The sequence below is a fragment of the Phyllobates terribilis genome, unplaced genomic scaffold (genome assembly GCF_046119375.1).
Source record: "Phyllobates terribilis strain yellow unplaced genomic scaffold, ASM4611937v1 Scaffold_4__5_contigs__length_816908805, whole genome shotgun sequence".
Lineage (NCBI taxonomy): Eukaryota > Metazoa > Chordata > Amphibia > Anura > Dendrobatidae > Phyllobates > Phyllobates terribilis.
In genome coordinates, this window is record NW_027362764.1 from 678,101,484 (window position 1) to 678,128,513 (window position 27,030).

The 27,030-nt window shown below is 45.5% G+C and overlaps 1 non-coding gene and 4 pseudogenes across 1 annotated transcript; all 5 read left to right on the forward strand.

Annotated features, from left to right (window-relative positions):
* Positions 1–21,134: 21,134 nt before the first annotated feature.
* Positions 21,135–21,254, forward strand: LOC141268336 (5S ribosomal RNA; annotated as a pseudogene).
* A 941-nt stretch (positions 21,255–22,195) lies between these two features.
* On the forward strand, positions 22,196–22,314 carry LOC141267231 (5S ribosomal RNA). The gene has a single exon (XR_012321241.1). It is a non-coding gene; the product is annotated as a 5S ribosomal RNA (ribosomal RNA).
* A 621-nt stretch (positions 22,315–22,935) lies between these two features.
* Positions 22,936–23,056, forward strand: LOC141270038 (5S ribosomal RNA; annotated as a pseudogene).
* Positions 23,057–23,997: 941 nt separating this feature from the next.
* On the forward strand, positions 23,998–24,117 carry LOC141270271 (5S ribosomal RNA; annotated as a pseudogene).
* Positions 24,118–25,040: 923 nt separating this feature from the next.
* On the forward strand, positions 25,041–25,159 carry LOC141268812 (5S ribosomal RNA; annotated as a pseudogene).
* The last annotated feature ends 1,871 nt before the right edge of the window (positions 25,160–27,030 follow it).

The following is a 27,030-nucleotide window of genomic DNA, read 5'->3' on the forward strand; positions in this document are numbered from 1 at the left end:
TAAACTTTACATCTTTGCTTAGAGATTATTGATTAATCTTATTATAATTTAGTTGTTTAAGCAGCATATTTTACTACATTGGTTTATAGGAGTGTTAAAGGGTTATATTAAAAGGGATTAATTGATATGGTATACTAATTTTCCTATCATTTTCCTCTCTCTGATAATAATATTATCACTTGTCACTTACACCTCTACATCAAAGTAATAGTATCTTCTGCCCTCTCTCCGAAAAGGAGGGGGAGGAGCAAGGAGAGGTATTTCAGAATTTTCATTTGCCGGAAGGAGATGAACGTTTAAGACGTTCTTGGGTCTTCGGATTTTGTTTATGGCCCACTTACATAATTTTATGAGCAATATGATGATGAAAGCAAACAGACAAATTTGTAGGAACATGTGACCTACACCGACAATCCATCCTCCTATACCTTTAAACCAGTTAGCAGGGTTCAACCATTGTAACCAACTGCTAAAAATGGTTTCATCATCATGGGAATGTTCTTCTCTGAATCTTTCTTTTAATTCCATGGCTTTGGCGATGTGTTTATCTACTCTGACTGAAAAATTGGCATCTACATAGTTGCAACAGGCAGGACCGATTATCTGACACATACCTCCTTGACTGGCCGTTAAATAGTCTAATACTATAGTATGTTGATTTAGTACTTTTGCATGAAACCGAGTTTGATTGTTTAGTATTAGGATGGCATCGAATACTTCATCTGTGACATTATCAAACAATTCTGCTAATTGTTCAATGTTATGAGAATTGTGGATAGCCAATCCTGTAATTGTGAGAGTGAGTCCAAACTTTGTGTACCATGGAGTGTGTATCAAAGGCTGGGTTTTAGCTCTTCTCTTCTGCATCATATGTCTTGGTATCTGATCAAGGTCTATCTCATCATGGGCGATGGTCCATGTAGCTAGGGTCAATCTTGCTAGGGTACATGTACCAACACCATCATAAGGTAGAAATTTGTAAGCAAAAGTTCCACAAACATAATACATATTTTCTGGAAGAATGATATGTTCTCCACCTAAATGGGATAGTAACCTATAAGAAATTTCAGATGCATACCATATGAGGGGTTGTAACCTCGGGGACGGGCACCAGGGGTGTCTTAGTATTCCTCTTACTGTTTGATTGCATGTATTCGTATCTTCATTATATCCTGAACTATTTATTAAATCATGCAACAAACCTGATGTTCCTTCGGTTAATTCGTATACTAGGCCCCCGAATAGAGTAGATCCTTCATTATTTTCTGATGTATAGGGGACATGACTTTGTAGAAATATAACCTGTAATGATTCTAGATTAACAGGTATGGATCCCAACTCATTATTTGTAATATTAATTCTATTACATCGTATGCTGGTAGATCCTGGACCACATACAGCTATGCTGTGGGGTGTAATGAGGGATAGATCTCGAATCGCTACCCACCATGGTGGAGCTGTCCATCCTGCTATTGGAAGGGACACACGAGTGTTGTTATATCGTGAAGCACTTAGATTTGTGGGGAATGTGAAAGTTTCTTCCAATGACAGGATAAGTTCCTCCATTGGTACAGGAGTAGCTAAGAAAGGCATAGATTTTGAGGATATTGGTGAATGAGTGTGTAACGGGTCTGGGAGGCGGAACCTCTGAGCTACTATACAAGGGGGCGGTCCTTGTAAGGGAGCGGGTGGCGACCAGGGTAGACGGGCAGGCAGTCACAGCAGGTGACTGGGACAGTCTCTGAATGAACGGACAGGAGGTCACGGCAAGTGACCGGGGCAGTCTCTGGATGAACGGGCAGGAGGTCACGGCAAGTGACCGGGGCAGTCTCTGGATGAACGGGCAAGAGGTCACAGCAAGTGACCGGGGCAGTCTGTGGATGAACGGGCAGGAGGTCACGGCAAGTGACCGGGGCAGTCTCTGGGTAAAGGATTGGTACGACCTGTGGCGGCAGATGATAGATGTGAGCTCCCAGGTGAGCAGGCGAGAGTCTCTGGATAATCGGGTGGTCACAGCATGTGACGGCGGAGCCTCCAGGAAGACCAACAGACAGGTAGCAGATGAGCGCTCCCAGGTGAGCGGGCAGGAGTCTCTGGACAGGCGGGTGGTCACAGCATGTAACGGCAGAGCCTCCTGGTAGGCTAGCAGACAGGCAGCAGATGAACGCTCCCAGGTGAGCGGGCAAGCTGGTCCTTAGACAGACTGACAGGAGTTGGAAGGCAGACCATCGGACCTCAGGCTAGCAGGCAGGTAGCAGGATAACAGGCAGGAATTAGACAGCAGACTGGAAGGAATCTGGCAGGTATCTGGCAGGTAACTGGAAACGGGACCTGAGGGCTGAAGCAGAGTAGTGAACAGTGCTACAACATTGCTCGGGCACCTCCATTTTGGAGGAGGTGCCTTTTATATGGGAGGTCCTCCGGCAATTGGCCGGGGACTCCTTAGGACGGCGCGCACGGTCCCTTTAAGAGAGGTGGAGCGCGCGCGCGCCCTAAGCACACTGCCGGGGAAGGAGCGCATGCCGGAAGCAGCGGGGAGAGAAGCGCTGGAGGACGCCGCGCCAGGAGCGGGGAGGTGAGAGGGACGGCGTCTCTGCCTAGAACGGGGCAGAGACGCCGATGCTACAGTACCCCCCCCTTTAGGCCCCCTCTTTTTTTGGTCAGAAAGAAATTTCTCAAGGAGAAGCGGGGCGTTGATGTTCTCCCTGGGTTCCCAAGTTCTCTCCTCAGGACCAAACCCCTTCCAATCTACCAGAAAAAAGGTTTTTCCTCTTACCCTCTTGGAGGCCAGAATATTCTCTACCTCAAAGTTGTCATCAGCGGAAACCGGAGCAGGAGGGGCACCTGGATTTTTGGAAAAAAAGTTAAAGACAACGGGTTTGAGGAGAGATACGTGGAAGGAGTTGGGGATCCGTAGGGTGGCCGGGAGTTTTAATTTGTAGGCCACAGGGTTAATTTGCCTGAGGACTTCGAAGGGGCCGATGAATCGAGGACCCAACTTGTAGGAGGGTACTTTGAGCCGCACATGTTTGGATGAGAGCCAAACCTTGTCTCCCGGACGGAATTGGGGCGGATCCAGACGTCTCTTATCAGCATATCTCTTCATCCGCTCAGAGGAGAGAAGAAGAGCGGACCTGGTGCTCTCCCAAATAGTAGAAAATTCGCTGACAAAAGACTCCGCAGCAGGGTTGTCCACAGAAACGGAGACAGGAAGTGGAATCCGGGTATGTTGGCCACCGACTATAAAGAACGGGGATTTGGAAGAGGACTCGCTCTCATGGTTGTTATAAGAGAACTCGGCCCATGGTAGGAGATCCACCCAGTCCGAGTGGTGAGCATCAACGAAGTGCCGGAGGTAGCTGGACAAGATCTGATTGATCCGCTCCACTTGACCATTGGACTGAGGGTGGTAAGCGGAGGAGAAATCCAGGGTAATGTCCAGCAGCTTACATGTGGCTCTCCAGAAGCGAGAGGTGAACTGAACCCCACGATCCGACACGATGTGGAGGGGCAGACCATGGAGACGGAAGATGTGGCGGATAAAGTCTTTAGCCAGCTCGGGTGCAGACGGAAGACCAGGCAGGGGAATGAAGTGGGCCATCTTAGAAAAACGGTCAGCGACAACCCAAATGACAGTACAACCGGCAGAAACTGGAAGGTCGGTGATAAAGTCCATAGCGATGTGTTGCCAAGGAGCAGCAGGTAGGGGAAGGGGCAGGAGATGGCCGGCAGGTAGATGTCGGGGAACTTTGTTACGGGCACAGGATGAACAGGCCGCGACGAAGTCTACCACGTCCTTACGCAGGGTAGGCCACCAGTAATGCCGGGTAATAAGTTGGAAGGTCTTCTTTTGGCCAGCATGGCCAGCTAGTTTAGAAGAATGTCCCCAGCGAAGAACCCTCTCCCGATCTGGCACAGCTACGAACGTCTTGCCGGGTGGAAGACGAGTCAGATCCAAGGGGGCCACATTCATCACCTTGGAGGAGTCGATGATGTGCGTAGGTTCCTCCTCTTGATCGGAGGACAGGAAGGACCGGGACAAGGCATCAGCTTTGACGTTCTTGTCCGCAGGACGGAAATGAAGAATGAAGTCGAAGCGGGCAAAAAACAACGACCACCGGGCCTGGCGAGGATTGAGTCTCTGGGCATTTTGGAGATATGCCAGGTTTTTGTGATCCGTGTAGATAATTACCGGGTAGAGAGCCCCTTCAAGCAGATAGCGCCACTCTCCCAGTACCAATTTTATGGCTAGCAATTCCCGGTCTCCAATGGAGTAGTTGCGCTCCGACGAGGAGAAGATTTTGGAGAAGAAGCCGCACGTTACCATTCTCCCGGTAGAAGACTTCTGGGTGAGCACCGCTCCGGCTCCGGAGGAGGAGGCATCAACCTCCAGGTAGAATTGTTTATTACAGTCCGGACGGTGCAGGACGGGAGCAGAGGCGAAGGCTTTCTTTAGGGAAAGGAAGGCCTCCTCGGCTTCAGGCGACCATGTCCTGGGGTTAGCCCCCTTACGGGTAAGTGCAGATATGGGAGCAGTCCGAGACGAGAAGTGTGGGATGAAAAGACGATAATAATTAGCGAAGCCCAGGAATCGCTGTATCGCCTTCAAACCTTCAGGACGAGGCCATTTTAGAACGGAAGAGAGCTTCTCGGGATCCATTTGCAGACCTGTTTGGGAGATGACATAGCCCAAGAACGGAAGGGAGGTCTGATCGAAGAGGCACTTCTCGTATTTGGCGTAAAGGTGGTTCTGCCGAAGCCTAAGCAGGACCTGACGAACATCCCTCCGGTGTGTGGGGAGATCCGGAGAGAAGACCAAGATATCGTCCAGGTATACCACTACGCAGGAGTAAAGGAGGTCACGGAAGATGTCGTTGACTAGTTCCTGAAAGACCGCGGGAGCATTACAGAGACCGAAGGGCATCACAAGGTACTCGTAGTGACCGTCCGGGGTATTGAATGCCGTCTTCCACTCGTCTCCTTGATGGATACGGACCAGATTATACGCTCCTCGTAGATCCAGCTTGGAGAAGATCCTGGCGCCCTTGAGACGGTCAAACAATTCGGAGATGAGTGGCAGGGGATATTTGTTTTTTACCGTGATGAGATTGAGTCCTCTGTAGTCAATACAGGGACGTAGCGAGCCGTCTTTCTTTTTGACAAAGAAGAATCCGGCTCCAGCCGGGGAGGTAGATTTTCGGAAAAATCCCCTAGCCAGATTCTCTTCAATGTACTCAGACATGGCTCGGGTCTCGGCTGCAGACAACGGGTAGATACGCCCACGGGGAGGAGTGGTGCCAGGTACCAGGTCGATCGGGCAATCGTATGGCCTATGGGGTGGCAACGTCTCAGCTTCCTTCTTACCGAAGACGTCCGCATAGGGCCAGTAGGGAGCCGGGAGACCAGGTAAGTTAGCTGGAGTAGGCTGAGGGCGAAGTAGACGGACCGGGACCAGGCAGGTCCTATGGCAGTCAGGACCCCATCGGAGTACTTCACCGGACCGCCAGTTCAATACGGGTTCATGTGTCTGGAGCCAAGGTAGACCTAGCAACAGGGAGTGAGAAAGTCCGGACAGCACATGGAATGAGATCTCCTCAGAGTGCAGCATTCCCACCTGCAGGGTTATGGGTTCGGTGACGAGCAGGATGGTCTCCGAGAGAAGTCTTCCATCCACGGAGGCGACTGACAATGGTTCAGCCAGGGACTTGGTGGGAATATGGTATCTCTCTACCAGAGACTGGGAGATGAGGTTTCCAGCAGCTCCAGAATCCAGATGGGCGAGTTCAAAGAGATGGTTTTCTCCCCAAGCAATAGAGACTGGTAAGGTCAGAGACGGAGAGGGCTTACTTTTGTCTAGGACGACCTCTCCGAGTGGTCCTAGACACTGGCGTTTCCCGGCTTTTCCGGGCAGGAATGGATGAAGTGCTTCATACTGCCACAATAGAAACAGCTTCCCTCGGCTCGGCGAGATTCTTGGCGAGAACCGACCATCTTGGTCTGGTCGACCTGCATAGGCTCAGGAGAGTGTAGCTGAGGAGAGACGGAGGGAGTGACGGGTTTCTGAAAAGTAGGAGCTAGACGTGGAAACCTCCTCTCATGGGTGACCTCTTTGGCACGCTCCTGGAACCGCAGGTCAATCTGGATGGCAAGAGTTATTAGGTCATCGAGAGTGGTAGGAATGTCCCGACCGGCAAGTTCATCTTTAATACGGCCGGACAGACCCTCCCAGAAGACGGAAACCAGAGCGTCATTATCCCAGGCCAGCTCCGAGGCAAGGGTACGGAACCGTATGGCATATTGGCCCACGGTGAGACTTCCCTGACGGAGGCGTAGCAGAGATGATGCGGATGAGGTCTTCCGTCCGGGTTCGTCGAAGACTTTCCGGAAAGCCGTGAGAAAGGCAGGCAAGTCGGACACCAGGGGGTCTCCTCTCTCCCATAGAGGATTTAGCAAGGCCAGGGCCTCTCCGGTGAGATGGGACATGATGAAGGCAATTTTGGCCCGGTCGGAGTTAAACTGGTGAGACAGGAGTTCAAAGTGCAGGGTGCACTGATTTATGAAGCCCCGAGCCTGGGCGGAGACGCCTCCGAAACGAGGAGGTGCAGAAAGCCGGGGTCCGGGGTAGGATACCATGTTATTAGTGGGCAGCGGAGCTGCCGGATTGCGAGTCATGGCACTGGCGGTGGTTGCAGGCAGAGCAGTCAGAGTGTCCAGGCGAGAATTGACATTCCGCAGGTGACCCAGGATGGACTCCTGTTGGGACCTCTGACGGGACAGTTCATGACACAGGTCCGAGAGCGAGGGAGCTTGGGTGCCACCGGGTTCCGGTGCCCAAGCAAACTGTAACGGGTCTGGGAGGCGGAACCTCTGAGCTACTATACAAGGGGGCGGTCCTTGTAAGGGAGCGGGTGGCGACCAGGGTAGACGGGCAGGCAGTCACAGCAGGTGACTGGGACAGTCTCTGAATGAACGGACAGGAGGTCACGGCAAGTGACCGGGGCAGTCTCTGGATGAACGGGCAGGAGGTCACGGCAAGTGACCGGGGCAGTCTCTGGATGAACGGGCAGGAGGTCACAGCAAGTGACCGGGGCAGTCTCTGGATGAACGGGCAGGAGGTCACGGCAAGTGACCGGGGCAGTCTCTGGGTAAAGGATTGGTACGACCTGTGGCGGCAGATGATAGACGTGAGCTCCCAGGTGAGCAGGCGAGAGTCTCTGGATAATCGGGTGGTCACAGCATGTGACAGCGGAGCCTCCAGGAAGACCAACAGACAGGTAGCAGATGAGCGCTCCCAGGTGAGCGGGCAGGAGTCTCTGGACAGGCGGGTGGTCACAGCACGTGACGGCAGAGCCTCCTGGTAGGCTAGCAGACAGGCAGTAGATGAGCGCTCCCAGGTGAGCGGGCAAGCTGGTCCTTAGACAGACTGACAGGAGTTGGAAGGCAGACCGTCGGACCTCAGGCTAGCAGGCAGGTAGCAGGATAACAGGCAGGAATTAGACAGCAGACTGGCAGGAATCTGGCAGGTATCTGGCAGGTAACTGGAAACGGGACCTGAGGGCTGAAGCAGAGTAGTGAACAGTGCTACAACATTGCTCGGGCACCTCCATTTTGGAGGAGGTGCCTTTTATATGGGAGGTCCTCCGGCAATTGGCCGGGGACTCCTTAGGACGGCGCGCGCGGTCCCTTTAAGAGAGGGGGAGCGCGCGCGCGCGCGCCCTAAGCACACTGCCGGGGAAGGAGCGCGTGCCGGAAGCAGCGGGGAGAGAAGCGCTGGAGGACGCTGCGCCAGGAGCGGGGAGGTGAGAGGGACGGCGTCTCTGCCTAGAGCGGGGCAGAGACGCCGATGCTACAGAGTGCATATCCAACAATCTTTAGTTCCTGTGCGCTTGGCTATAGTGTCATGCATATTTAACAATTTATTGTCCCAGGGCTCTTGTAGGTGTTCATGTAACTCCCGTTTACCTCGAAGGAATTCTCTATCATCAAAACACCAAACTATGCACCGGGCTTCATAACCATTAGGTTTACAATAGTACTCTATACAGTCATGAACATCTGGGATACCTCTTTTCTTCCTCCCTCCCAAGAATGGATCTAGTGGTATTATTGGATTATCAGTATCTGTGGACGTAGAACATTCACTTAAACTGTGTAAACACACCATTATCACCAAAAGACTACATAGGCCTATCACCGCTCCCCAGAGTCTTTTGCTCGCATGTGGTCCATATAACTGCTCATAGAGTGACATCTTCTTCTTTGTTTTATCCTCTTCACGCGATGGAAGAACAGCGCTGGAATTATCTTCAGCTGTTACAGCAGCGACTTAGGTGGCAGCCTGAGAGAAGCGTATTTCTGCTTTGTCTCAGACCACAAAAACTTACTTAGGGGTGCAGCTCAGGGTGTGTGGTACAGATGATGTCAGCTGGATCTTCTTTATCTGGCGCAGATGAAGATGTCGTCTCGGCAGTGGGTTGCACTCTTTTGCAGTGAGATGCGTGGATCCACGTCCCTCTTCCTTCTACCTTAACGCTGATAGGGGTTGTCAACAGGACTTGGTATGGACCTTCCCACCGTTCTGTAAGGGAACCAGATCTCAAGAATTTACGTACCAACACGTAGTCTCCTGGCTGCACCTTGTGACAGGACAAAGTGACTTGTGGTTGCTGTAGATGTACACTCTGGGCAATGTCTTTTAGTTGTTTTTGCAAGCGTAAGACGTAGTCCACATTCAAGGTATTCTGAGCAGCCTGGGCAGTTTCTGGGGGTGAAAGTGGGTAATTAGGTATCTTGCCATACAGAATCTCAAAAGGTGATAACTGTAAAAGACCTCGTGGTGTTATTCTGATATCCATTAATACCAAAGGTAGGGCATCTGGCCACTTCATACCTGTTTCTTTACAACATTTTGCTAGTTTCTCTTTTATGGTTCGGTTATACCTTTCCACTTTCCCACTAGCTTGTCGGTGATAAGGAGTATGCAATTGTTGTTTTACTCCTATCATTGAACATACTTTTTGGAACACTTTACCTGTAAATGCAGGACCTTGATCACTAGATATTATCTGTGGAATACCATATCTACACACAAATTGCTTACATATCTTTGAAGCAGTTATTTCTGCTGTCTGTGAGGCTGTTGGATAAGCCTCTACCCACCCTGAGAATTGATCAACACATACCAAGACATATTGCAATCTACCAACTTTAGGTAGTTGAATGTAATCAATCTGCAGAATTTGGAAAGGACCCGTGGTTGATGGGAGGTGAGAAGGTGGGGCTTTCACAGCTCCTCCAGCATTTTGCTGGAGACATGTTTGACAAGACAAACATTTTCTTTTTGCAATAACTGTGAAACCTGGTGCACACCAGTACGTATATACCAAATTTCGCATCGCGGTTTTACCTCCATGGGTTTAACCATGTGCAGCATCTGCTAACGCTGTCAGCAGAGATTTTGGGGCCACTGGTTTACCTTCACCGTTTCTCCAGAGGCCTTCTGAATCCTCGGTGCATCCTATGTCCTTCCATCGGGCCTTTTCCTGAGGAGAACAATTATTTTGCATTGTTTGCAGTTTTTCCCAATTTGGGATTTCAATCAGATTCATCATATGGGTGTTTAAAACTTTGCTTGCTGCAGTTTTTGCAGCTGCATCAGCTCTGTTGTTTCCTTTTGCTACTGGATCTTGTCCAGTGGTATGAGCCTGACACTTGATGACAGCAATCTCCTTTGGGAGATTCACTGCATCAAGTAACTGAGCAATTTCTCCTGAGTGGCTTATTGGAGAACCATTAGCAGTGAGAAAATTTCTCATTTTCCATATAGTACCAAAATCATATATTACACCAAATGCGTACCTTGAGTCTGAATAAATGTTAACACGTTGTCCTTCTGCTAGCTGGCATGCTTTTGTGAGTGCAATTAGTTCTGCTCTTTGTGCTGAGTGTGGTGTTCCTAATGCTTCAGCATGGACCACATTGTGGTCATCCACTTCTGTAAACCCAGAATTCAATTCTCCTGTGTCTGTTTGCCTGTGGCAACTTCCATCAACGTAAAACACCAGATCTGGGTTTTGCAGCGGTTCTTCTTGTAAATCTGCCCTAGGCAGTGTCAATGTTTGCGTGTGAAGTACACAATCATGTTCATCAGGGCATGCCATTCTGTCAAACTCACTGTCTGTGTCAAATTCACCAGTCTCACCATTCACTCCCTCTCTCTGAGACAAGAGTGTCTCATATGGTAGTAAAGTAGCAGGGTTCAACTGGGAACATCTGCGTAAAGTGATGTGACTTGGCTGTAAGAGTGTCACTTCCCATCTGGTAAGTCTGGCCTGGGTGACATGCTTGGTCCTCTGGCAGTTGAGCAGTGCATACACAGAGTGGGGGACCCATACAATCAAGGAGTGCATGAGAACCAGGTCTGCAGATTTCTCCACAGAAAATGCTGCTGCTGCAACGGCCTTAAGACAAGCATGCATTCCTCGTGCAACCGGGTCTAGTTCTGAGCTGTAGTAGGCAATTGGTCTGTTAGCATCATTATGACGTTGAGTCAATACAGCTTGAGCATGCCCTTGTACTTCATGGCAAAAAAGATGAAAAGGGAGAGCATAATTGGGTAAACCAAGAGCAGGGGCAGAGATCAAGGCTTCCTTCAGTTCTACAAAAGCAGTTTGAACTTCCTCTGTATGCTCAAAAGGTTCTGGGACAGTATCTTTGGTAAGGGCATACAGTGGTGTGGAATATAAAGAAAAACAAGGAATCCACTGTCTACAGTATCCAACCATCCCTAAAAACTGTCTCCTCTGTTTCTTGTTATAGGGAATGGTCATATGTTTAATGGCCATTACTCTTTCTGTCAAGAGATGTCTTAGTCCTTTTGTCAAACAGTGTCCAATGTATACTACCTTAGTCTGGCACAGTTGCAACTTGGCAAGTGCTGCTTTGTGTCCGTTTTCTGCTAGAAAGCACAGAAGGGCTTCTGCATCTTCCAGACTCTCATCTTTTGAAACAGAACACAGCAACAGGTCATCCACATACTAATCAAGATGGATCCGCATGGGAGCACTAGATCTGCCAGGTTGTTACTGAGTGCTTGACTGAAGATGGTAGGTGAGTTTAGAAAACCTTGTGGCAACCGAGTCCATGTATACTGCTGTCCTCTGTAAGTAAAGGCAAAAAGGTACTGGGAGTCAGGGTGAATGGGGATGGAGAAGAAAGCGGAACACAGATCTATGACAGAAAAATAAGAACTATTTGCTGGGATCTGCATTAAGATAGTAGCTGGATTTGGAACGACTGGGTGTAATGGTACAACCACTTCATTTATGGTCCTTAGATCTTGAACCATCCTCCACTGTCCCTTACTACCAGGTTTCTTGATGGGGAAAATAGGACTGTTACATGGACTCTGAATTTTCTTCAACACACCTTGTATCAAGAGTGATTTAATAGTTGGGGCTATGCCAACTTCAGCTTCTGGTTTTAATGGGTATTGAGGTTTACAGGGGAGGATACAGTGAGGTTTTAAGTCAATTTGTACAGGTTGGACATGATTCATGTTACCAACCTCAGTAGAATCAGTATTCCACAATTTAGGTGGGACCTTTGTCAACATTGATTCTACCGCCGGATCCAATATTTTGGAGACCAATATGGTATCTGGACTCATGTACAATAAATTCACTGCATCCTCCATATGACCCTTGGGTACCTGTAAATGTACTCCATCCGGGGTACAAAATATGGTACAATTCAGTTTACATAGCAGGTCCCGTCCCAGGAGGCTTATCGGGGCATCTGCTGACAACAGAAAAGAATGTTCAGTTGTAATGGGACCTATAGTAACCCTAGTTGGATCTGAAATAGAAAGAAAATTAGGTTTTCCTGTGACTCCAACCGTTTTCAATTTTTCTCCTGTTTTGGGAAGGAATGAGTTATCATTAATTAGAGACACTGAAGCACCTGTGTCAATAAGAAAAGGTACAGTTTCTCCTGCCACTTCACAGTGTAAAACTGGTTCTCTAGAGGAAAAGGAAGAAGTGTTTAAAGGCATTAAAGGGTTAACCATATATTTCACTATCATCTAGTCAACTCTGTTTATCTTCTTCCTGCTTTTGTTGTTTCTTTGGTTTCTTGCAATACCTGGCAATGTGACCCTTCCCATTGCAATTGAAACACCTAAAATCCTTCCCTTTTGAGTTGTCATCCTTGTTAGCAGTGCCTGTGGTTTTCAGAGTTCTCTCTGTAGCAGATATTTGTAACTGCATTAATCTTTCTTCCTTTTTCTTTTGTGCCCCCTCTAGATTTTTCTCGTGATGATATAAATCAGCTAACACACTATCCATAGTTAAAGTTTTCCAATGAGGCATCTGAGTGGTTAATCTGCTTTTTAACACCTTAGTTAACCTATCAACAAATGTTTGGATAAGAATTATAGCTACTTCAGGAACTTCAAATAGACTTTTTTCACCACTCTGATCTTTCACCAACTGACTGAATCTGTGATAATACTCTCTTACTGATTCAGTTGACCCTTGTTGTATATTGCTTATAGTATTCCAATCAGGGGTTTGCTTAAACATTTCCTTATAATTGTGACGAATTTTATCCCACTGATTTTGTACGTCATCAATTTTGAACTCTGGATTAGGTCCAGTATATTGAGTTTTCTTAAGTAATTCTACAACCTCTGCAGGTGTAAATACAGTATGCAAGATTTGTAGAATATCTTGACCATATAGTTGATGTGTATGAAAGATCTTATCTAACATTTCCCAAGATCTTCTGGGATTTTTCCTATATTCACCCACTTGCTTATTTATCTCAAACAAATCAGTGCAAGTGTAAGGTTTTCTCATCTTCCATGACTGGTTACCTGGGCCTGTGATTTCTTGCATGGGGTACATTTGAGCAGGGGGATTGTTTTGTAGGCGCCTTCTACCTTCAGTTATAATGTTATCTGTGCTTACATTGGTATAATTTTTATCTATTATTGGTGTTTTGTCAGAATATTCTTCCAATTCCCTATTTGGGTATAATTCTTCTCTTACTACAGTGGTCCTAGCAAGTGTTCCTTCATGCACCTTCTCATCTATACTAGCACCAGATGATGATGGGCTTGTTTTTATAAAACCAGTATCTGTGATCATGGATAAAGGTGCATCGGGACCTATTGGGGCAGAAGCTTGCAATGGGGAAGGTGTGGTTACGGATGCATAAGGCTGAGCTGCTTGTGCAACTCTGGCAGCCCGGGCTTGGTCTATCAGGCTCTGGGCCATGCAGGCTATCATTTGTTCATCATCACAATCCATCATATTTAATAATTTTGGTTTACTAGAATAATATGATGGTGGGGCACGAGGCATAAGAGGAGTCACGGATACTAGATTAGTGGTAGATGCAGCTACTTCTAACCAAGAACAGTACATTTTCTGTTCTTCCTCACTGATACAGCAAGGTGATATAGTCTTTAATAGAGTAATATCTAATGTGCCTTCGATTGGTAGATCAGGCAAAACAGATCTCCATCTAGTCCATATATTGAATGCTGGTTGCCCATATGTATCAATCATATAAATCATCGGACTCCCTTCTGAGTATTGAACACATTTAATTTCCTTCTGTGGGGTTTTGCCGGGTTTAGCACAATTGCTATGGACATTCCCCATTTCCTCTTTGGAGTTATTTTATTACAGGAAATAAATGTGGGTCTCGTCAGACCAACTTATGAGTTAACAATATTCAGTGTAAATATATATATATATGAATGATACTAAGTTTCTTATCACTTTTCAAACTTATTTTTCTAAACTAAGTTATTAGTTCAAACAATTAATGACAATAACCGTATGTCTATTTGTAATTTTTATCTGGTTATTCCAATATGTTTGCTCAGAGTGCTGTGCAATATTAATACCACTGTCCCGTCTCATTAGCTTGTGCTTGTGAAACGTTCACTGAACAGGAGAAACTGGCAGTGAGTGTGAGTGATATATTGATTAGGTAAACAATAGTAACAATAGTATATTACACAGCTCTCTCAGGAAACAGACCAGAAATATCAGCAATATTTACATGACAGTAAAACTTTATAACATTGAAATAAACTCTAATACCTTACGTACATTTACTATATACCCTTTGGGAGAGTGGATAAAATAAAGGCTAAAATAAATACCTCAGACGCTACTGGACAGGAACAAGAAGTTACTGACAGGCCAAAGTGGATGACCACCCAAACAACAGGGAATTCTCACCTGCAGCGCACTTTTGTAGTAGTGATCCACCTGTCCAGCCAGCATACAGCTTGCAATTCTCCCGTCCAAAGTAGCGGCGTGAGGTCCCGGGTTTCGGCACCAACTGATATGGAATAACGTCTCAGTCTCCCAAAGGATGAGTGCACACACTATCTCTGCAGATTAAAGAAAGTTTTATTGTAGCCACAAGAGCTCTGATCAATATTAGAACAGAACTGCCTCCATTGTATTGGGGCACAATTCTTATTGTATAAATTGTGGGTTGTACATAGTAGGTGGGACATAGGAAGATTATAACATAACCAATCATCTTACAATATAAACAACTAGCATCCAATCATTAGTAATCAGGCGATTACATAAAATACTTACCTATGTACTTATACAATTACTTGATGCAATGTACCTGTTTTGTTGGTCAATGTGCTTTCCCTAGATCAACCTGACCTCAAAAGGGCATTTTGACTAAGATAAGCAACCCCTGCAAATTCTACAGTGGCTTGGGTAAACTTTACATCTTTGCTTAGAGATTATTGATTAATCTTATTATAATTTAGTTGCTTAAGCAGCATATTTTACTACATTGGTTTATAGGAGTGTTAAAGGGTTATACTAAAAGGGATTAATTGATATGGTATACTAATTTTCCTATCAGTAGTGAACCAAAAATTCACACACAACTAGCGCATGTCAACTAGACACGATGGCTGAGGCATAGAACTCAGAAAAATGATTATCGATTAACATTCCAAATGAATTTCCATAATTAACCATTTAACATTTCCCCCTTTTTTGAGAATAAAAGGACTTTAACTGAAAAATCTCAAAAGAAGATACATTCATCAATCATTTTTTCTTTCCTTCTTCCTTGGCAATATCATTAAATTTCCATAATAATAATAATAGTAATAATAGTATCAATATCGGATTATTGTTATATAATGATGTGAATTCATGTTATGGTAAGCCGCGACTAATATTCATTTAATATGTATAATTATACTTCCCTATATCTAAATTGAAGCAATCGCGGGTTCAATCGTCATCATCTGATGTCATCGGGTCGTCGTCTCGTCTTCTTCTTGGTTCTTTTATAACACAGTCTTTAGATGAAAACTCCTTTGAAATAAATTACAGCATGTAGATATTGTACAGTCCATAATTGTGTTCATTATTGTTCAGTCCATAAACTGTACTCTTTATTAGAAAGATCATGTGTGTCAGTTGATAAGAAAACAAAGTCCATGGATGAAATGTAGCTTTAATATCTGTGCAGTGTCACCTGGACTTACGTTGGATCGTCTTTGGAATCTTCCGTGTGTCCGCACTGGTCTCGTGTCACTTTTGGAACAGATGTGAAGTCTTTGGTCAGTAAAGCAAGGGTTAACTTGACACTTTTCTGCTTTATATAGCACCATAACCAGTACTCAGTCCTTTATATACAGGACACATATGCCAGGTATTACCTGTTCACCAGCTTTCATTGAAGCGTTGCAGGTGATAAGAAACCAGTGGAACGTGATGAAACTTGAACACAACACAGTACATATAGGATCATCGTCCTCTGCCGTCCTGGTGATCAGTGGTGTGAATTGTATTGTATGTAATGGACACAGTCTATTATAACACTCAGCATTCACACCTGTTACCTTCTGAGACGTCCGGATATCAGTTGCTTCTTCTTGTAACTTTTGAGAATCTCTTTGATTTATAAAAATTTAAAGTCTTTATTAAGATAGAATTCATAATTGCGATGTCTTGATTGAAGTCTTCATTCCCTAATCTGATACCAAATCTGGCAGTTTTTCCTAACCTATAATATCACAGCGTACCATAGCAATCAGTAATATCCATCTAATTATTATCAAAATATTAAAATAAATTATGTTTGGAATAATAAACAATAATAGATAATAATTCATTATCAATCAAGTTCTCCATATGATAGAACATTTTTATGTCATAGGTGTAATTACCTTTTCCAACCCATAGGTGTCAGTGTATTTTGAAAAAACAAGTTTTTATATCTTTATTAAACCAATAATATCAAAGAATGTATACTCCTGAACCAAAATGAATAAATATATGAATGTATGAATGAATGAATGAATGAATAAATGAATGAATGAATTGTTGTGTTTACTCAGAAAATGTAAACATTTTTTTCCTTAGCAATATATATTTAATGAAGCAATACTCTTGTATTAGACATTACTTTATTAAATATTAATGTGTTTTCTCAATTGAGATATTGAACTCAAATAAAATCAAATGAGAATTAAAAAATGAAAAAATAGAAAAATAAGAAGTATAAAGTAAGAATAAAATTTTAAAAATGAAAAATAAAATTAAGAGTAAAAATAAGAATAAAAATAAAAATAAGGCCTTTAAATTTTAATGACAAATGCAGAGTAATTATATTCTCCATAAAAAATACCCTTATATCTCCATTATCTGGATGATTTCATATTTGTCATAACCTTGTACCACCAAAAAATATTAAATTATGCAACTTTGCATGTAATACCCTTCTTAATTATACCATAGTACCTTATTATTATTTCTTCTTTATTAAAATGTGTGGAAAATAAGTATTGATCAAAAGTGATTATGTAATCAGGATCAAAAACACATTTTCCCCCTTAATACCAAAAATATTATTTTATAAAATTTATGTATATATCAGAACCAAATTAAAAATAATTATTCTTCTAGAAATATTGTGCATAAATTTCATATCGATGAGTAGCATAGATTTGACTAAAGAGAGGTGTGTACCTATTTAGGTAACCATTAAAAATAATATTATAGTTATTCAAGAATATTATCATGTGGAAAATTATTCTAAATATAAATTTGCTTTGTAAACCATTTTGATGTGTGGTTGCCCTTATCCACTATTAGTTAAATCAATAAATAATAATTATTAAAGAAATATAGAAATATACATATGTAGATAATACCTAATTATGTATTATAATTTCCTCAGAATTAAATATATTTTTGTACCTTCACATAAAGAAACATTTTTTTTTTTCAAACATACAAACATACGAAGCCTCTGTCACATCAATCACACTTAGCAGCTGCTGATTTACTCATCTGTCACCTTCACTCTGACATTCACAGATCTGTTCAACTCAAACATTCCACATATGAAGTTTTAGATATATATATATATATTTTACCCAAAATTGTTGTATCCCAATTTATTAATGCGCATTGCCATATCAATTGAATATCTTTATATTTCTTTTAATATTCCCCAAGTACATATTATATAATATGAGAGTAAGTCTCTGGAATTTCAGACACTTGAAAAAACTCTTGTCTTAGATTCTTTTTTCACTGGCTGCCCGGTCTTAAGTTACATCAGTTGAAAATAGAATGAATGGGATCCTATACTATTAGCTCAAAGTTCAAAGGCCGCAGCTGTCACACGTCATGCTGTAAAGCTACTTTAATTTGCACGAGCACTTCATGCACAGAAAATATTAGCAACACAAAAGAATTAATAAGTATTACATATATATTATAGTTCAACTAGATATATTGTTATTATTTTAAAATGTTATACACATAAAATCATGCAATTTTTTCACTTCCTGTGTGAATAAGGAAATAAATCAATTTTAGAGTTCTTTGATCAAATCCTGCTTTGGAATGAAAACTCTAAGGAAATATAAGAAAATAAAATTAAATATCAAATTCATACAGAAACAGAATTATTTAAATATCTTATACATATATTGGTTGGTTCTAATGTAATTCAAAATATTGCTACTTAAATTTATATATATGAAGTTCTAATTTATTAATTAGTATATATATATATATTTTATAAACGTATATATAAATACAATTATACGCAATCTCTACTTAGACAAGTGTATATATATATATATATATATATATATATGAACTATTAGAAACTATGTAACTACAATTTTACTGTATGAGATTATAAATAAATATTGAGACATTGTATTACATTTTGATACAACATTATAATTACAGTTTTTCCTTAGCCACTCCCTAAACCAAATCTTCTGTCTCTCTCAAATATCTCCAGGAACGCCCTATTTAGGAAAGACATTTTTCTATCCTTCAAAACCTCAGAGAACTGCCTGTTCTTCTGTCCACATTACATTACGTCACAGTGAGTTGGTCGTCTCACCTGTCTCTGTCCATCAGTTTCAGCCATTTTCCTTTTTAGAGAATCACAGTTCTGACTGAGAATTAACTCATTCTGTGGAGAGATGGATCTTTGCACTGGCTGATATGGCTTATAACATATATGAAATCTTCTGCGTATTTGATAGAGTTCACTATGGGGATGACTCAGTCTAGGAGAGTTTGATATTGGCTTTTGGTAAGATTTTACCTTTCCTGGTTTTATAAATTTAGCTTGATTTATTTTCTTTTCACGATTCTCATGTTTTCTAACAAAATCCAGCATCTGCGTACATTCAAATAATGAATTTTTTTGTGATGCCATATCTTGGGAAACTGAATTTAGGAATTTGAATTTTTGTACAAAAGTTGTTATCATATGTTGTACTTTTTCATTTTTGATGAGAGCTTTGTACAACCGTTCAAATATGGACATGCATGTATATGTACATTCCTTTCTACCAGTCCTTAGTTTCTGCAGATCTTCTATGTTGGGAAAATCCTTTGTGACACAATAAATCAAATATCTTAATCTGTCCGAATCATTTTCCCATCCATTAGGAGAGTCATTTTCACAGGGCATTAAATGTAAACGTCTGGACAATGTCACAGGAATCCATATTTTAAATAATTGATTCCTCTCCTCATTGGATAAATCAAACTTATCAGAGAAGCTCTCAAATGTCTCTGAATTTCTACAGGCATGGATTTTGACATCATATTTTGGCATGATTTTGTATAATTTCAGCAAATTTTTCCTCATTTTAATTTGGAGTTGAGCCTGGGTAATTCCAGAACTCTCTGATATTTTTAGTGGCTCTTGTACGTCCGTTCCTCCTACGTCACTCACGTCTCCTCCCACATCACCTAGTATGTCGGTTTCTCGTATGTCAGTCATGTCTCCTCCCATGTCAGTTTTCTGTATGTCCGTCTCTTGGTCAGACCCAAGGTCACCTTCAGTTACAGACACGTGTCTTACTTCTTGTTCATTTTCCACATTACAGTCAGAATCAGTATCACCGTCTGACACTTCTACACTATTTTCCTGCTTAGAAATCTCTAACACAAGACTATGAAAAAAATCTACCAAATGTAGAATATTTCTCAATTTCTGTTTGTCTCTATTTACCAATTTAGAAGTTAACTGTAAATTCTGCAATTCACATTCTTTGTATAAACTGAGCCACAAAACTTCTATGTCATCTCCTACATTACCTTTGAAATTAATATTACTTTGTTTAGCAAAAGAAGAAATTATATCCATATTTTGCTTACCTTAAGATTCCTTGGCTTCTCTTTATCAGCACGTCCTGTCTTCAGTTCGTCTGATTCTTTTCCTGTGTGATTCTGTTCCTTGTTAGTACCTCTGCTTCCTGTCTTTCCTCAGTCTGTAGGTCCTTTCTGCTTCTCGTGACAAACTAGTGAATTTACTGACACGTGAACAACAGCTGTTCAGCTCGTCAGGACTCCCCCCTTGTTCACGGAAGAAATTCACTTACTTAATTTAAAAAACAAAAAAACAGGACTGGCTGGCTCACCATTGTAAAATAATACTCTTCCTGTATTATTTTTTTCTACTGAGGACTTCTCAAAGTATCAATATCACGATATTCTTATAAAAAAATGTATCTATTTATGCTTGGATTGTCCATTAAAAAGAATCAGATTGCAGCAGGTACATACAATAATTAGTTATAAAGTAATTGTCCATTTGTCCATAATTAGCTTAATTGTTGAGATTCACCCATCTTTCCTTGGATCCTGGCTGGTAAATCATGTCTTTGTCCAGCATGTGTCCAGGCCTACATGTCATCTGCTTCTCAGCATGAAGATTCTGTGTCTTGTGGGGTGGGCAGAGCAAGAGAGCCCCCCCTTTCTGTACCATGGGCTTTTATAGCCAGTCGTATGGACACCTGTTCTACATATGGTAGTGAACCAAAAATACACACACAAATAGCGCATGTCAACTAGACACGATGGCTGAGGCATAGAACTCAGAAAAATGATTATCGATTAACATTCCAAATTAATTTCCATAATTAACCATTTAACAGAGACCGCCTGGGAATGCCAGGTGCTGTAGGCTTTTGCTCTTTCCTTCCTTCCACCAGCAGGGGGCACTCTCTTCTATACCTTTTTCCATTCCCTTTCACAAGTGCACACATTCATTCTCTTTTCTTTTTTTCATTTGCTTTCTCTCTTGCGCTATTTCATCTCTGCAAAATACCAGCATCCTTCTGATCACCGTGGGCCTCCAGCATTGTTGCTTCTTTACTTTTAATACTAGCCTCCTTTTCACCAGGACCAGCGTCTCCCGGGTGGCTGGAGGCAACCACCGGTAACCCCAAGCAGAAGGCCTTTGCAGGCAACACGACCCTCCCCCCTGAAGAGCAGCTCAAAGTCACAGGCAACCATCTCACCCTCTTCCTTCATTCACCCCTGGACGTCTCGCTCAGCCCCCAAGTTACAGGTCCAGCTTGCTCTTTCTGTCACATTACCGCGATGAAGGGTTTAGCCTGCAGGAGACCCTGCACCGAGCCATTTTTGAAGACACCTGATGCGGCGGGTGAATCACTGCTAAATAAACCACACCTCTAGGGACGGCACAGCCTTTGCATGGACCCTTCGGAGCCCGCCCCGTCACGGCCAGATTGGTCGCCACCAAGCGATCCTGACAAAGGCTGGCCGGGTGATGGATCAAGCAGCGTCTACTGGCCATACCACCTTGGATACGCCTGATCTCGTCTGATCTCGGAAGCAAAGCATGGCTGGGCTCGGACAGTTCTTGGATGGGATACCTCCTGGGAACACCGGGTGCTGTAGACCATTTTGATGACGTTTTGCCCTACTGCCCAGCTCGGCTAGCATGGAACGGCGTCTTACCGGACACCGACCTTAAGTAACTTAGATGCTGGAAGCCCCAAGGCCTCTGAGCCAGTTGGCAGCTAAGTATGCTACCCAGCCGCCTTCACGCAGGCCTGACACTGAGCTCCTTGCCACGGCTAGGAGTGCTTATTGACTCCGCAGCTCGCCGTGTGGAAATGATGGCGTTAAAAGCACCCGGTGCCTTGAAGGGGCCAGGCTTTCAGCAGGTGCCCAGGGAAGGCTTTGGATGCCGGCCGCCTAGCAAGGGCCAGCAGAAGTAACATGTTTCTCTGCAAAGAAGCTTGTGTAACCAAGCCAGACGGCTGACAAAGAGCTAACCTCAGTTCAAGGAAGGCAAGAAAGGTGTGGAAGGAATTGGGGAGGGGGGGGTGATTCCTGCTAGGGCCCTGAAATCATAAAACAGGCAGGAGAGTCTGACGCATGGTGACGGAGAGGTTGTAGGGGCAGATAGGTGGTGTTGTCACGTGCGAGCACGTGTGCATGCTGGCTTGTGTGTGAGAGTGCGCTTCCTAGGTGTGGCGCGCTGCAGACAGTCAAAGGGATTGTTCCCTTTCATTAAAAGTTAATCCCCGGCTGCAGGCTATTAGAAAGCAACTAACCGCGCTCTACTCACCCTACCCGGGTCTACCGGTGAGTCTCGCCTCTGCTCCCGACCTGTGGCATTGGCCGTGAAGCTGACGTTCCGTCGACAGCGCTGCAGCCGATCAGTGAGCTCAGCGGCTCTGAGTGGGGCGTTGTGTCTACAAGACCTTTTAAGGAAGCCAGCAAAAAAGTTGAAGAGAAGGGAAAGCACAAAAGAACCTGGTCTTGCTGAACACTGGAAAGGGCAGCAGGCAGCCAGACGTCAAAGTAGAAAAGCAGCAAGTGAGAGGCTTGTCTCTGCCTACGGCCACACCACCCTGAACACACCCGATCTTGTCTGATCTCAGAAGCTAAGCAGGGTCAGGCCTGTTTAGTACTTGGATGGGAGACCACTTGGGAATACTAGGTGCTGTAGGCTTTTGCTTTTTCCTTCCTTCCACCAGCAGGGGGCACTCTCTTCTATGCCTTTTTTCCATTCCCTTTCACAAGTGCACACATTCATTCTCTTTTCTTTTTTTCATTTGCTTTCTCTCTTGCGCTATTTCATCTCTGCAAAATACCAGCATCCTTCTGATCACCGTGGGCCTCCAGCATTGTTGCTTCTTTACTTTTAATACTAGGCTCCTTTTCACCAGGACTAGCGTCTCCCGCGTGGCTGGAGGCAACCACCGGTAACCCCAAGCAGAAGACCTTTGCAGGCAACACGACCCTCCCCCCTGAAGAACAGCTCAAAGTCACTGGCAACCATCTCACCCTCTTCCTTCATTCACCCCTGGACGTCTCGCTGCGCGCCCAAATTACGGGTCCAGCTTGCTCTTTCTGTCACATTACCGCGATGAAGGGTTTAGCCTGCAGGAGACCCTGCGCCGAGACATTTTTGAAGACACCTGATGCGGCGGGTGAATCACTGCTAAACAAACCACACCTGTAGGGACGGCACAGCCTTTGCATGGACCCTTCGGAGCCCGCCCCATCACGGCCAGATTGCTCGCCACCAAGCGATCCTGAGAAAGGCTGGCCGGACGATGGATCAAGCAGCGGCTACTGGCCATACCACCTTGGATGCGCCCGATCTTGTCTGATCTTGTAAAGCAAAGCAGGGCTGGGCTCGGACAGTACTTGGATGGGAGACCTACTGGGAACACCGGGTGCTGTAGACCATTTTGATGAAGTTTTGCCCTACTGCCCAGCTCGGCTAGCATGGAACGGCGCTCTGCCGGACACCGACCTTAAGTAACTTAGATGATGGAAGCCCCAAGGCCTCTGAGCCAGTTGGCAGCTAAGTACGCTACCCCGCCGCCTTCACGCAGTCCTGACACCGAGGTCCTTGCCACGGCTAGGAGTGCTTATTGACTACGCAGCTCGCTGTGTGGAAATGATGGCGTTAAAAGCACCCGGGGCCGTGAAGGGGCCAGGCTTTCAGCAGGTGCCAGGGGAAGGTTTTGGTTGCCGGCCGCCTAGCGAGGGCCAGCAGAAGTAACATGTTTCTCTACAAAGAAGCTTGTGTAACCAAGCCAGACGGCTGACAAAGAGCTAACCTCAGTGCAAGGAAGGCAAGGAAGGTGCGGAAGGAATTGGGGAAGGGGGGGTGATTCCTGCTAGGGCCCTGAAATCATAAAACAGGCAGGAGAGTCTGACTCATGGTGACGGAGAGGTTGTAGAGGCAGATAGGGTGTGTTGTCACGAGCGAGCACGTGTGCATGCTGGCTTGTGTGTGAGAGTGCGCTTCCTAGGTGTGGCGCGCTGCAGACAGTCAAAGGGATTGTTCCCTTTCATTAAAACTTAATCCCCGGCTGCAGGCTATTATAAAGCAACTAACCGCGCTCTACTCACACTACCCGCGTCTACAGGTGAGTCTCGCCTCTGCTCCCGGCCTGTGGCATTGGCCGTGAAGCTGACGTTCCGTCGACAGCGCTGCAGCCAATCAGTGAGCTCAGCGGCTCTGAGTGGGGCGTTGTGTCTACAAGACCTTTTAAGGAAGCCAGCAAAAAAATTGAAGAGAAGGGAAAGCATAAAAGGACCTTGTCTTGCTGAGCACTGGAAAGGGCAGTGGGCAGCCAGACGTCAAAGTAGAAAAGCAGCAAGTGAGAAGCTTGTCTCTGCCTACGGCCACACCACCCTGAACACGCCCGATCTTGCCTGATCTTGGTAACTAAGCAGGGTCAGGACCTGGTTAGTACTTGGATGGGAGAGCTCCTGGGAACACCGGGTGCTGTATACCATTTTGATGACGTTTTGCCCTACTGCCCAGCTCGGTTAGCATGGAACGGCGCCCTGCCGGACACCGACCTTAAGTAACTTAGATGATGGAAGCCCCAAGGCCTCTGAGCCAGTTGGCAGCTAAGTACGCTACCACGCAGGCCTGACACCGAGCTCCTTGCCACGGCTAGGAGTGCTTATTGACTCCGCAGCTCGCCGTGTGGAAATGATGGCGTTAAAAGCACCCGGGGCCGTGAAGGGGCCAGGCTTTCAGCAGGTGCCCAGGGAAGGTTTTGGATGACGGCCGCCTAGCGAGGTCCAGCAGAAGTAACATGTTTCTCTGCAAAGAAGCTTGTGTAACCAAGCCAGACGGCTGACAAAGAGCTAACCTCAGTGCAAGGAAGGTGCGGAAGGAATTGGGGAGGGGGGGGGGTGATTCCTGCTAGGGCCCTAAAATCATAAAACAGGCAGGAGAGTCTGACGCATGGTGACGGAGAGGTTGTAGGGGCAGATAGGGGGTGTTGTCACGTGCGAGCACGTGTGCATGCGGGCTTGTGTGTGAGAGTGCGCTTCCTAGGTGTGGCGCGCTGCAGACAGTCAAAGGGATTGTTCCCTTTCATTAAAACTTAATCCCCGGCTGCAGGCTATTATAAAGCAACTAACCGCGCTCTACTCACACTACCCGGGTCTACCGGTGAGTCTCGCCTCTGCTCCCGGCCTGTGGCATTGGCCGTGAAGCTGACGTTCCGTCGACAGCGCTGCAGCCGATCAGTGAGCTCAGCGGCTCTGACTGGGGTGTTGTGTCTACAAGACCTTTTAAGGAAGCCAGCAAAAAAGTTGAAGAGAAGGGAAAGCACAAAAGGACCTGGTCTTGCTGAGCACTGGAAAGGGCAGCCGGCAGCCAGACTTCAAAGTAGAAAAGCAGCAAGTGAGAGGCTTGTCTCTGCCTACGGCCACACCACCCTGAACACACCCAATCTTGTCTGATTTCAGAAGCTTAACAGGGTCGGGCCTGGTTATTACTTGGATGGGAGACCTCCTGGGAATACCAGGTGCTGTAGGCTTTTGCTTTTTCCTTCCTTCCACCAGCAGGGGGCACTCTCTTCTATGCCTTTTTTCCATTCCCTTTCACAAGTGCACACATTCATTCTCTTTTCTTTTTTTCATTTGCTTTCTCTCTTGCGCTATTTCATCTCTGCAAAATACCAGGATCCTTCTGATCACCGTGGGCCTCCGGCATTGTTGCTTCTTTACTTTTAATACTAGGCTCCTTTTCACCAGGACCAGCGTCTCCCGCGTGGCTGGAGGCAACCACCGGTAACCCCAAGCAGAAGACCTTTGCAGGCAACACGACCCTCCCCCCTGAAGAGCAGCTCAAAGTCACTGGCAACCATCTCACCCTCTTCCTTCATTCACCCCTGGACGTCTCGCTACGCCCCCAAGTTATGGGTCCAGCTTGCTCTTTCTGTCACATTACCGTGATGAAGGGTTTAGCCTGCAGGAGACCCTGCGCCGAGCCATTTTTGAAGACACCTGATGCGGCGGGTGAATCACTGCTAAACAAACCACACCTGTAGGGACAGCACAGCCTTTGCATGGACCCTTCGGGGCCCGCCCTGTCACGGCCAGATTGCTCGCCACCAAGCGATCCTGAGAAAGGCTGGCCGGGCGATGGATCAAGCAGTGTCTACTGGCCATACCACCTTGGATACGCCTGATGTTGTCTGATCTTGGAAGCAAAGCAGGGCTGGGCTCAGACAGTACTTGGATGGGAGACCTCCTGGCAACACCGGGTGCTGTAGATCATTTTGATGACGTTTTTACCTACTGCCCAGCTCGGCTAGCATGGAACGGCGCCTTGCCGGACACCGACCTTAAGTAACTTAGATGATGGAAGCTCCAAGGCCTCTGAGCCAGTTGGCAGCAAAGTACGCTACCCCGCCGCCTTCACGCAGGCCTGACACCTAGCTCCTTGCCACGGCTAGGAGTGCTTATTGACTCCGCAGCTCGCCGTGGGGAAATGATGGCGTTAAAAGCACCCGGGGCCGTGAAGGGGCCAGGCTTTCAGCAGGTGCCCAGGGAAGGTTTTGGATGCCGGCCGCCTAGCGAGGGCCAGCAGAAGTAACATGTATCTCTGCAAAGAAGCTTGTGTAACGAAGCCAGACGGCTGCCAAAGAGCTAACCTCAGTGCAAGGAAGGCAAGGAAGGTGCGGAAGGAATTGGGGAGGGGAGGGGTGGTGATTCCTGATAGGGCCCTGAAATCATAAAACAGGCAGGAGAGTCTGATGCATGGTGACGGAGAGGTTGTAGGGGCAGATAGGGGGTGTTGTCACGTGCGAGCACGTGTGCATGCTGGCTTGTTTGTGAGAGTGCGCTTCCTAGGTGTGGCGCGCTGCAGACAGTCAAAGGGATTGTTCCCTTTCATTAAAAGTTAATCCCCGGCTGCAGGCTATTAGAAAGCAACTAACAGCACTCTAATCACCCTTCCCGGGTCTACCGGTGAGTCTCGCCTCTGCTCCCGGCCTGTGGCATTGGCCGTGAAGCTGACGTTCCGTCGACAGCGCTGCAGCCGATCAGTGAGCTCAGCGGCTCTGAGTGGGGCGTTGTGTCTACAAGACCTTTTAAGGAAGCCAGCAAGAAAACTGAAGAGAAGGGAAAGCACAAAAGGACCTGGTCTTGCTGAGCACTGGAAAGGGCAGCCGACAGCCAGATGTCAAAGTAGAAAAGCAGCAAGTGAGAGGCTAGTTTCTGCCTATGGCCACACCACCCTGAACACGCCCGATCTCATCTGATCTCGGAAGCTAAGCATGTTTGGGCCTGGTTAGTACTTGGATGGGAGAATGTAAAATAATACTAATCCTGTATTATTTTTTTCTACTGAAGACTTCTCAAAGTATCAATATCATGATATTCTTATAAAAAAATGTATCTATTT